Below are 10,217 nucleotides of genomic sequence, written 5' to 3'. Positions count from 1 at the left end.
TTGGGGAGTTTCCTGAATTTGGCATGAGCTGGTTTTGCGACTGCTCCATTTTTCACTCCATCCTGTCCTTGGCCTTTGGGAACCTTTATTATGAACACGTTTCTGAGTACTTGCTATGAGACACAGAAGGTCAGTGTTCCATCAGTGCTGCTCTGTGCGGAGCAGTGGCGCATGAGCATGCAATATTAAACACGCTACTTGCCCAGCTCCAGAATACTGACACTGATTAGCAGGTAGCGTGGAGGGTTCAAAAGGAACGGGCATGTTCTCTCACACGATGGTGTTTCCACTCATGTACAATCCGTCACCTCTGAACTCCTCTGCATATGTTGCCTCTTGGGTGAATGCTCAAAGTGAGGTGAAACACCAGCCTTGCTTGACAAGTTCTTGCATATCTCTAAGTGGGAGGCTTAAGAACTAAAGAAGAGCCCCTCTGGAACAGACCCCAAGTCCACATAGTGCAGCATCCTGTTTTCCTCTTGGGCAAGCCAAATGCTTTTGGAAAGCCTACAAGCAGGACATTGAAAGCAGAAGCCCTATCTTGTTGCTCCCTAACACCTGGTTCTCAGCGGCATCGTGCCCCCAAGTCTGGAAGCTGCATATGCATATAATAAGCCTAACCCTAGGCTGTAATCCACTGGAAAGCTCCCCGTGCAAGACCCAGAATATAGATAGCCTAAAGGCAGATCTAGGGGAGCATGACCGGCGTCTATATATAGCATGAGTAGGCAAACTAAGGCCCGGGGGCCGGATCCGGCACTGTTGTTCTTGTTTAGTCGTTTAGTCGTGTCCGACTCTTCGTGACCCCATGGACCAGAGCATGCCAGGCACTCCAGTCTTCCATTGCCTCCCGCAATTTGGTCAAACTCATGCTGGTAGCTTTGAGATGTCCAACCATCTTGTCCTCTGTCGTCCCCTTCTCCTTGTGCCCTCTATCTTTCCCAACATCAGGGAGTCTTCTCTTCTCATGAGGTGGCCAAAGTATTGGAGCCTCAGCTTCACAATCTGTCTTTCCAGTGAGCACTCCCAATCGCCTTCTAAATCCGGCCTGCAGACGGTCTGGGAATCAGTGTGTTTTTACATGAGTAGAATGTGTGCTTTTATTTAAAATGCATCTGGGTTATTTGTGGGGCATAGGAATTTGTTCATCCCCCCCAATATAGTCTGCCCCCCCCCAAGGTCTGAGGGGCAGTGGACCAGCCCCCTGCTGAAAAAGTTTGCTGACCCCTGCTATAGTGTAGGAAGGAATGTATGAACCAAGAAGGCAGAAGTAGTTAAGATAAGAATAGATGCTTATACAGCACACAGGTGCCCATCCTCAACACCCTTGCATAGCTAAGCCTTCAATCACTACTGCCTGCTTTTGGTTTGGTGGTCCTGAAGACGCCCCTCGCCCCCCCAAAAAAATTCAATGTAAGTCTAGAAACTTGGCTTTCAAAGAGAGTTGCATTTGTTTCTTGGTTGGTTTGTTTTCCAGAACATGTCCTCTTTCCTTCTGGCTTAAAAAGCCCCCAAAGTAACTTGCAGCAGTTAAAATATAATACTGGGGCGGGGGGGGGGGACACAGGACACGAGACATTAAAATGATAGGGGCCAGTAATGCTGATCACAATAATAGGAGTAAAGCTCAAGTCAGATAAAAGCTAGCATTTTTGTTTAAGTCTTCAGCATTTGCCAAAAGGCAAATGGAGTGGAGAATTTTTTTTCCAGGCTGATTGCCACATTCCCTTCTTGGCAAAGTCACAGGGGCCACATGCAAGTGTCAGGCAGGGCTGGAGGCAAAAGTAGGAAGGGCAACAAATGCAAATGTATTTATTTTTTTCAAAATTTTTTTATTAGTTTTCCAAATTTATAACAAACAAATAGAAAAAGAACATCAAAAAACAAGCAAGCAAACAAACAAACAAAGAAACATTTATCTTAACTGTAATAATTCCACTTTTGTTAACATTGTTAAGTGACTTCCTTGAATCCCTCTGGCTGAGTTTCCATATAAATCATTGTAGCAGTTTTCCAAAACTATTTTCACATAAAATTTACTTAGTCAATTAACATCTTTCTTTCTTTTCATTTTAACTTTAAACATATTATTCTATAACATCACATATTTAAAACCTAGGCCTATCTGATATTTGCAAGTATTTCTATTTAAATTATCTTAACGTATTTAGTTAAATATTCTTTAAATTTCTTCCATTCCTCTTGGTGCTCCTCCTCCTTCTGGTCGCGGACTCTTCCAGTAAGATCAGCTAGTTCCCAAAAGTCCATCATATTCATCTGCCATTCCTCCATTGTTGGTACTTCTTCTAATGCAACAAATGCAAAATTTGCCTGTGTACAGTAGGCTACGTTTATATAAACTCATGTACCCCCACTACAGCCTCTATCTAGGCAAGCAAGAGGCATTATCAGAGCTCTAGGACACATTTTGGATAGGCAAAATCAGTCATGGAAATTGCAAAGCGAAGCTGGTGAGGCAGGTAGCCTGGGAAGATTCCCAAGGGGCAGAAGTCGAGGCCTGGAGGGCTGCATTTGGCCTCTGAGTCTAAGGTTTCTGACCCCTGGAAAAGGCCAAGGGAGAAAGGGGCAAAGGGAACCGCTCCAGGGAGGGAGTTCCATAACCTTGGACTCCATAACTGAGAAAATCCCTGCCCCATGTATGAAGAAAGAGATCTTTATAGAATTCAGGGGAAAGCTGTGGCTCAGTGGTAGAGCATCTGCTTTGCATGCAGAATGTCCCAGGTTTGGTCTTTGGAGTTCCCAGGTAGGGATTGAAAACGTGCCCCTGTCTGAAATTCTGGAGAACTGCTTGCTGCCAGTCAGTGTAAATAATACTGAACTAGATGGGCCAATGGCCTGTCTCAGCTTCCTGCTCACATCAGGTTGAGGAGTCCCTGTTGCTATGACAAGTGCAGACTTGCTTAGAGAACTGGACAAAAATATCTAAAATGGCATGTTTTCTCTTGGCTCTAATGAACAGAAACATTATCCAAGATGGCAGAAGTGAAATGCTTCAGTAAACAGGAAGTGTCAGCAGAGCTCGGCAGAGTCGCCAGTAGACGAGGAGCTCAGAAAATGCACATTTCTAATGTACACCCCAACTTGCTCCCTCCCACATCCCATTCCTCTAGCTCCCAGGGGCTGTCTTCTTAAATGCATTGGGTTCTTGAAGTTTTCCATCATATGTCAAGTGAGGTGTTAAGCAGCCCAGGAGGTGTGAATAGAAAAAAATATATATTGTAGAGCAATGACATGATTTTATGGAGCAAGAGGGACCACGCTGGTCACTGAGATCATTTCAGCAAAGAGAGCTTTGGAATGGGAGAGAATAAATACAACTTGAAAGTGGGTAAGTAAGGACAAATGTCATTTTTTAAGGAACCAAAATAACTCGCTGGAGAGAGAGGGTGACCCCTAAGTGGATTTCAACTGGCAGTTTAGAGTCTTGGGCAATGCTGATCACGTCAAGGCCTAGAGATGAAAAGAAACCTCAAAGGATTCCAGACAGGGTGGGATTCCTAATGCTGACACATCAAGGTTATGCGGATATGCTGGTCTCCATCTCTGCTTTTCAGGGAAATAACAGGCAGGCCTTTTGCTTCCCCAAACCCTAGTTTAAACACCAGCTATGAGGATGGTGGCACTGTGGGTTAAACCACAGAGCCTAGTACTTGCCGATCAGAAGGTCGGCGGTTCGAATCCCCGCGACGGGGTGAGCGCCCGTTGCTCGGTCCCTGCTCCTGCGAACATAGCAGTTCGAAAGCACATCAAAGTGCAAGTAGATAAATAGGTACCACTCCGGCGGGAAGGTAAACGGCTTTTCCGTGCGCTGCTCTGGTTCGCCAGAAGCGGCTTAGTCATGCTGGCCACATGACCTGAAAGCTGTACGCCGGCTCCCTCGGCTAATAAAGCAAGATGAGCGCCGCAACCCCAGAGTCGGCCACGACTGGACCTAATGGTCAGGGGTCCCCTTACCTTTACCTTTTATGGGGATGTAGCAAACCAGAGAATTCATCCTTACTGCAGCATTCTCCATCCTGCTAATGGGAGTTGTAGTTCAAAACATCTGGAAGGCACCAGGCTTGGGGAAAGCCCTACAGGGTGATCCAAACTCCCTGTCGACTGCATACACAGCATGCATTTAAAGCAACCTGCCAATAATCCCAGAAACTGTAGTTTATTAAGGGTACCGGGAATTGTAGCCCTGCGAGGAGTAAGCCACAGTTCCCATGATTATTTGGTGGGGAGCCGTGTGCTTTTAACTGTATGGTGTGTATGCAGCTGCAGTGTTAGCCTAGGTAGTGGAGAGCTGCAAGATTTTAGGGTTTCGGTGTCAAGTGTTTTGAGTATGGAAGGGAGAAAAGAAAGATTGTCAAAGGAAGAAGCAGAGAAGGATTGAGTGGGGGAGAGGAGTTTGAGGGATGAAAAGAGCAAATGTATGCAGAGCAGGGAGAGGTTTTCTTGGCTTCTCCAAAAGACCCCAAAGATATCTGGTATTGCTTATTCACTGGGTTCTCCATGGACCACAGCAAAGGCAAAGATCTGATGCTGGAGGATAGACATCAAGGCCAGAGCCGACAGGAAACCTCTGGCAGTGGGAGGCGTCTCAGCAGCCTTACATAATGAATGCTAGACTCTGATGCCCGGGGGAGAGGAGGGAGGGAAAGAGGCGGAGAAGTGTTTCAGGAAGGTTACATAGAGCTTTGAGCTTTGAGCTTTGAACAGCTCTGAATCTTGCTCTGGTAGAAAACTGGAAGTGCAGTGAGGGTGCTGAGAGGACGAGAAATTAAAAGAAGATAATTGCTGCTGGCTTGGAATCCAACCTGCGTTTGGCAAAGAGGAGGGAACGTTGCCCTGGGAAGCACCGTCTACGCTGCTTCGTCAGTCTCTGGGGAAAAGCCGCTGCCCCACCAGGTGAGCTCATTTTAAGTCTTGCAGGTTTTGCTAACCTGATGCCCTCTGAATGTTTTGGACCACAACTCTCAGCAGTGCTTGTTGTAATCCAAAACATCTAGAGCAACAGGTTGGCAAAGGCTGAAGTAATGCGTTGTCTCGGCTCTTGATGCCTGGGGTGAATAGATGCAGAAAAAGAAACTTTAGCAGAAATTTTAGAAACTGCAGCTGATTATGTTGGCATCTGTGCACTTTTTAGGAGTGAAGTCAAACCGCTGTGTTAGCAGCACTGAAGTGACCAGGGCTGGATTAAGACTTTTAGAAGCCCTAAGCACTTTAAAGATGTTGGTGCCCCCATATATATCTTATTTAAAATATAAGCAACAATAAACTGTAAAATAAAATTTAATTTTTTGAAATGAAACGAAGGCTATAGCAAGATGGAAAATAATGCTTATTTTTTATGCTTCCACTTTATTTATGTTTGGGAAAAAATTCTCCTGCTTTTTCTATTTGCAAAGTCTTTGATCAGATGTTCAAAACTAATCTTACGTAACACATCTGCTTCTATACTTAGTAGAGACAGTGGCGGACTGGGTCTAAAAATGTTGGTTATCAGGAGCCAAAGCGGGCCCATGCACAACTATAAGGGTTTCATTTCTTTTTTTTAAGAAATAAATGAAATTTTCAAAAATACGTAAGTGGAAAAAGGAAGATTTTTTGGGGGTGAAATAAATGTATATATATAGATTTAGTAATTACAGTATACATATATATCGTACAAATTACTGGCAGTCTACAATAGATACTAAATGTAAGTACAGATTGTTAAATTTGATTTTTGTAAAATAAATAAATGGTGGATATTTTAAAATAGTTTTCTGGAACTGAACATTTTACACATTAACAGGTAAGTTCAAAAGTATGTTTCATACAGTCGACTATATTCAGAGTAATTGTTTGAATTCACTAGATGATTTCAAATCTGTCAATAATTGCTTCTGCATCCAATTCATCTAACATTTCATTTTCTCAATGGATAGCAACTTGTATTATTCCAAGTTCTCTTCAGACAGTGAATTTCTGAGCCTTGTCTTTATGACTTTTAGCTTTGGAAATCTCCTCTCACATTGGACTTGAGTAACTGATAGTGCGCAGATGACTTTATAAAGTTCATAAAGGTGATCGTATGTCTTGTCATGAAGTCTGTTGGATGCCAGAATTTTTAGCACACAGGATAAGCGATTGTTACAAATTTTACAAATGGTGCAACTGGAATCCTTATTCTCACCATCATACAGCAAAGTTCAAAGCAAAATAAAACAATTCCAACATTACTTAATCTTTGCTGATTTGTGGAGTTGGTTTAATAATACCTTCCAGTGTTTCTTCTTCAAGATCCTTCTTTACAATCGCTTTTAACTTTGCTGGGTCTGAGCAGGATAAATCTTCATACAACTTCTTGTGTTGTACAAAGTGTGGATCTAGTGACTGCACAATGCGGCCCGTTTTTAGGTTAAACACATTTACTTGAAAATCAGCTAGAGAATCTGAGAAATTTCTTTCATTATCTATAAGCTCATTCATTTCTTCTTCCTCTGCCTCTTAACTGGCAATGCTGTTTCCAAAGAGTCAATTTCCAATGTTTGATTTTCATCCATGCTCAACTGTGAAATCTTGCATTACATTCACCTTGCTGTGAACGTTATCAAATGTTCTTGTCTGTTCCTTCAACTGTGTTGTGTAGCTGCATTTAGTAAACTCCATGCGGTAAACATACAGTATCTAAACCCCTGTTCTGTCAATAACTTGATAATGGGGCTGTCGTTTTAAATATATAGAAATAAGCAAATGCTGTCAATATTGTTTCAAACTTTAGAAGACATTGAAGTAAAACATATGCTTCTTGTTTTGTTTATGCATCAAACTCGTCTGAATCTTGTATCGTTGATAAGCATTTCAATAGATTTGACATGGTACTTCTGATATATTTTCAAGCTACTAAAATATCATTAACATTTTAAACATATTGTCTAATGTTTAAGGGGCCCCACTTGCCATCTAGCAAGCTGACACCCTGGCGGGTCTGCCACTGAGTAGAGATAAGGCATCCAGCCTGCCTTGTTGCATAGTTGGTCTGTTGGGATTTTTAGTATACAATACTTCAACTGAGAAAATGAACGCTTAGCTGAGCAATTTGTGACCATTAATGTTAAAAAATCCAGCAATGGGAAATTTCTGTGGTGCCCTCCTTCCCTTGATGCCCTAAGAATGTACTTATTTTGCTTAATGGTTAGTCCAGCCCTGGAAGTGAGTTCCCTGGGATGCAAATCTAGGCAGTGTGTATGGAAGTCCTGGCCTCTCTGATGTGGTCCAAAGAGAAGCAGAGCAATATGCTTGACACCAGCTTGGCTATAGGAGTTGCTGGAAGAGGAGGCATGTAGGCAGTGGCATTGCAACGGAGAGGTGGGGGAGCGGTGCACCTTGGGTTCCATGTCTGTAGGGGTGACAAGAAGTCACCCCGCGGGGGCTCGCGGCGGTGCAAGCAGCCATCGCATAGCCGCATGTGGAGGAGCCTCCGTTCGCGGCTGTAGCAGCAAGCAGAGGATCCTGACGCTGGCAGCAAACTGCTAAGTATAGTGCATGTGTGGCGTCGCACATATGTGCTGTATGTAGTGACGCCACACATGCGCTGTATAGCGGTTTGCCGCCGGCGTTGCTCCAGTGCCATATGGATGGTGCTGGGATCCCTCCGTCGCCGCTACAACAGTGAACGGAGCATCCTCTGCTTGCGGCTGCAGCTGCGAGCAGAGGATCCCAGCACCGTTTGTACGGCGCTGGAGCAGCGTCAGCAGCAAACCGCTATACAGCACATGTGCAGTGTCACTACATACAGTGCATGCATCGTATGTAGCGACACCACACATGCATCCTATGTAGCTGTGCCCGCCCCGGGTGTCACGACGCCTTCCTTCGCCCCTGCATGTAGGGTTTACTTCTTAGCTTTTTCTTCTCCTGAAGATATCCTGCAAGGCAGCGGAGGTTTAGGACCAGAGTTTTCCTCCTCCTACATGGGCTACCTTCCCAGGTTGATGAGCCCTGTCTTCCCTTAGCTGGTTATACAGGTGCAAGAAAAGAAACAGCCTCTACACCCTCTTCTATGCAACAAAATGAATTAATTAAGGAACAGGGGACTTGAGTCGCACTCATACCATACATTTAAAGCAAAGAACCTGGGAACTGCTAGGAATTGTACTTCTGTGAAGAGTCTCCTAACAGTGCTCAACACCTGTAACAAATAACAGTTCCAAGGAACCTTTTGGGGAAGACACAACTGTTAGTGGTAAAAGAGTGCTTTTAAGGTATAGTGCAGGTGTGAACATTGAGTTTTTAATATCTGGTTGCTGGGGGCCAGTGTGCCTAGGCAGTGTGTGCTAGGCCTTTCATCTCTTAGGTTCCAAATTCAGGAAGCATGTCAAGCTGAACAAAATGCAACAATAAAACTGAGAGCTTGAGAAAGACAATTAAGGGGTGATATGATTTCATATATTTGAAAAACAATGGAACAGATTTGTTTTCAGTTGCACCAATGGGTAGGGCATCGGACAATGGGTTCAACTTACAAGAAAAGGATTTAAACTACTACTGATATATGTATGCCACCCCATAATATTAAGACTAAACATTTGGAAGAACTTCCTGATGGTAGATGTTCAACAGTGGAACAGACTGCTTCGGAAAGTGGTGGGCTCTCCTTTAAGATTTTAAAGAAAATGCTAGATGGTCACCTATTAGGGATGGTGCAGTAGTGAATTTCCTGCATTGGCAGGGGGTATGGATTAGATTACCTTTGAGACCCTTTTTCACTTTAAGATGACTTTGATATCCATCTACCATCCCTCAGAAGGGGCTCAGTAAGTAAAGAACACTGCTTGCACGTAGATAAATCCAGATTAAGTCCCTGGTATCATCTTCTTCTTCTTCAAGTATTATCATTATTATTATTATTATTATTTATTAGCTAGTCACTTTTCTCACAGAATGATCCCAAACAACTTACATTGAAAGCAATTAAGAATAACCACGTGAAAACCTAAGAAGAGCCATACAGATAAAATCCAGAATTCACAGTTCTCACCCCACTGCAAGAGGCCACAAAACCACCCTTCACATTAAGGGTCAAAAGCCTGGGTAAAGAGAAATGTCTTTGCAGGCACCTAAAAATAGATAAAGACAGTGCCAGGCAGTGCTAGTGTTCCCTGAGAAAAACACTCAGATCAGCACTGAAAAGGCTCATCCCTGTGTTGCCGTCTTCTGAACTTTCCATGGAGGAGGCACATAAAGAAGAGCCTCAGACGAGGATCCCAGGGTCTAGGTCAGGTAATGTCGTCCTCTTCTTTGACAATCACTCATAGCCAAGTAAGATTGTCTTCCATGAACACGGTTTTAACAGTGAGTCTGTAAGTGACTGTGGGGGCCAATTCTGGATCCACATGGTCTTCCACAGTGGGGACATAGGTTTCCGGGTGGGAGTTGATCATGGTGAGGGTTTGCCTCATGTGCCTTCCTCTTTGCTCGTTTCTCCTTTTCGCCATGAGTTTGTGCTTCTTCAAAATCCATGACACTTTTGGTAAAGTCTGTTCTCCAGTTGGAGCGCTCGCAGGCCAATGATTCCCAGTTATCAGTGCTTACTTATACTGCATTTTTAAAGCTTTGCCTTGAGAGTGTCATTAAACCTCTTTTGTATGTGGGGAGCTGTTATGAGCTCCCTGTTCCCCTCACAAAGCTACAATTCACTGTGGTTTAACAATCAATTCCTGTTCCTTGGGAACTTTGGGAATTGTAGCTCTGTGAGGCGAAAAGGTCCTCTTAGCAGCTCTCAGGACTCTTAAACTACCATTCCCATGATTCCTTGGGGGAAGCCACAATTGTTTAAAGTGGTATAATAGTGATTCAAATGTATTGTGCAGATGGGGTCTAAGTTGAGCTAGGTTTGGATTCATTAGATTCATGGCTGTCCCAGTTCTACCCTGGCTCCACACAGCCATGCCCCAATTTTGCTCCTTCCACTGGCTACTTCTGGTGGGAGTGACTGCATACACTCCCACCGATGATAGTGACTGCATACACACAATGAATTTAAAGCACATTTTAAGCATCTTCTGGGCATTGTAGCTTGGTAAGGGTTGTTGGGAGTTGTAAATCTGCGAGGGGTAAACTACGGTGTCCAAAATTCTTTGAGTGAAATATGTGCTTTGAATGTGCTTTCAAGATAGAGTGTGTACACAAACAGTGTTTCCTTCACTACGTTTTCTGTAGCTGCA

The sequence above is a fragment of the Podarcis pityusensis genome (assembly GCF_964106645.2).
Source record: "Podarcis pityusensis genome assembly, chromosome: Z".
In the NCBI taxonomy this organism is placed as follows: Eukaryota; Metazoa; Chordata; class Lepidosauria; order Squamata; family Lacertidae; genus Podarcis; species Podarcis pityusensis.
The sequence above is the reverse complement of the archived record's forward strand: the minus strand, read 5'-3'. Positions refer to the sequence as shown.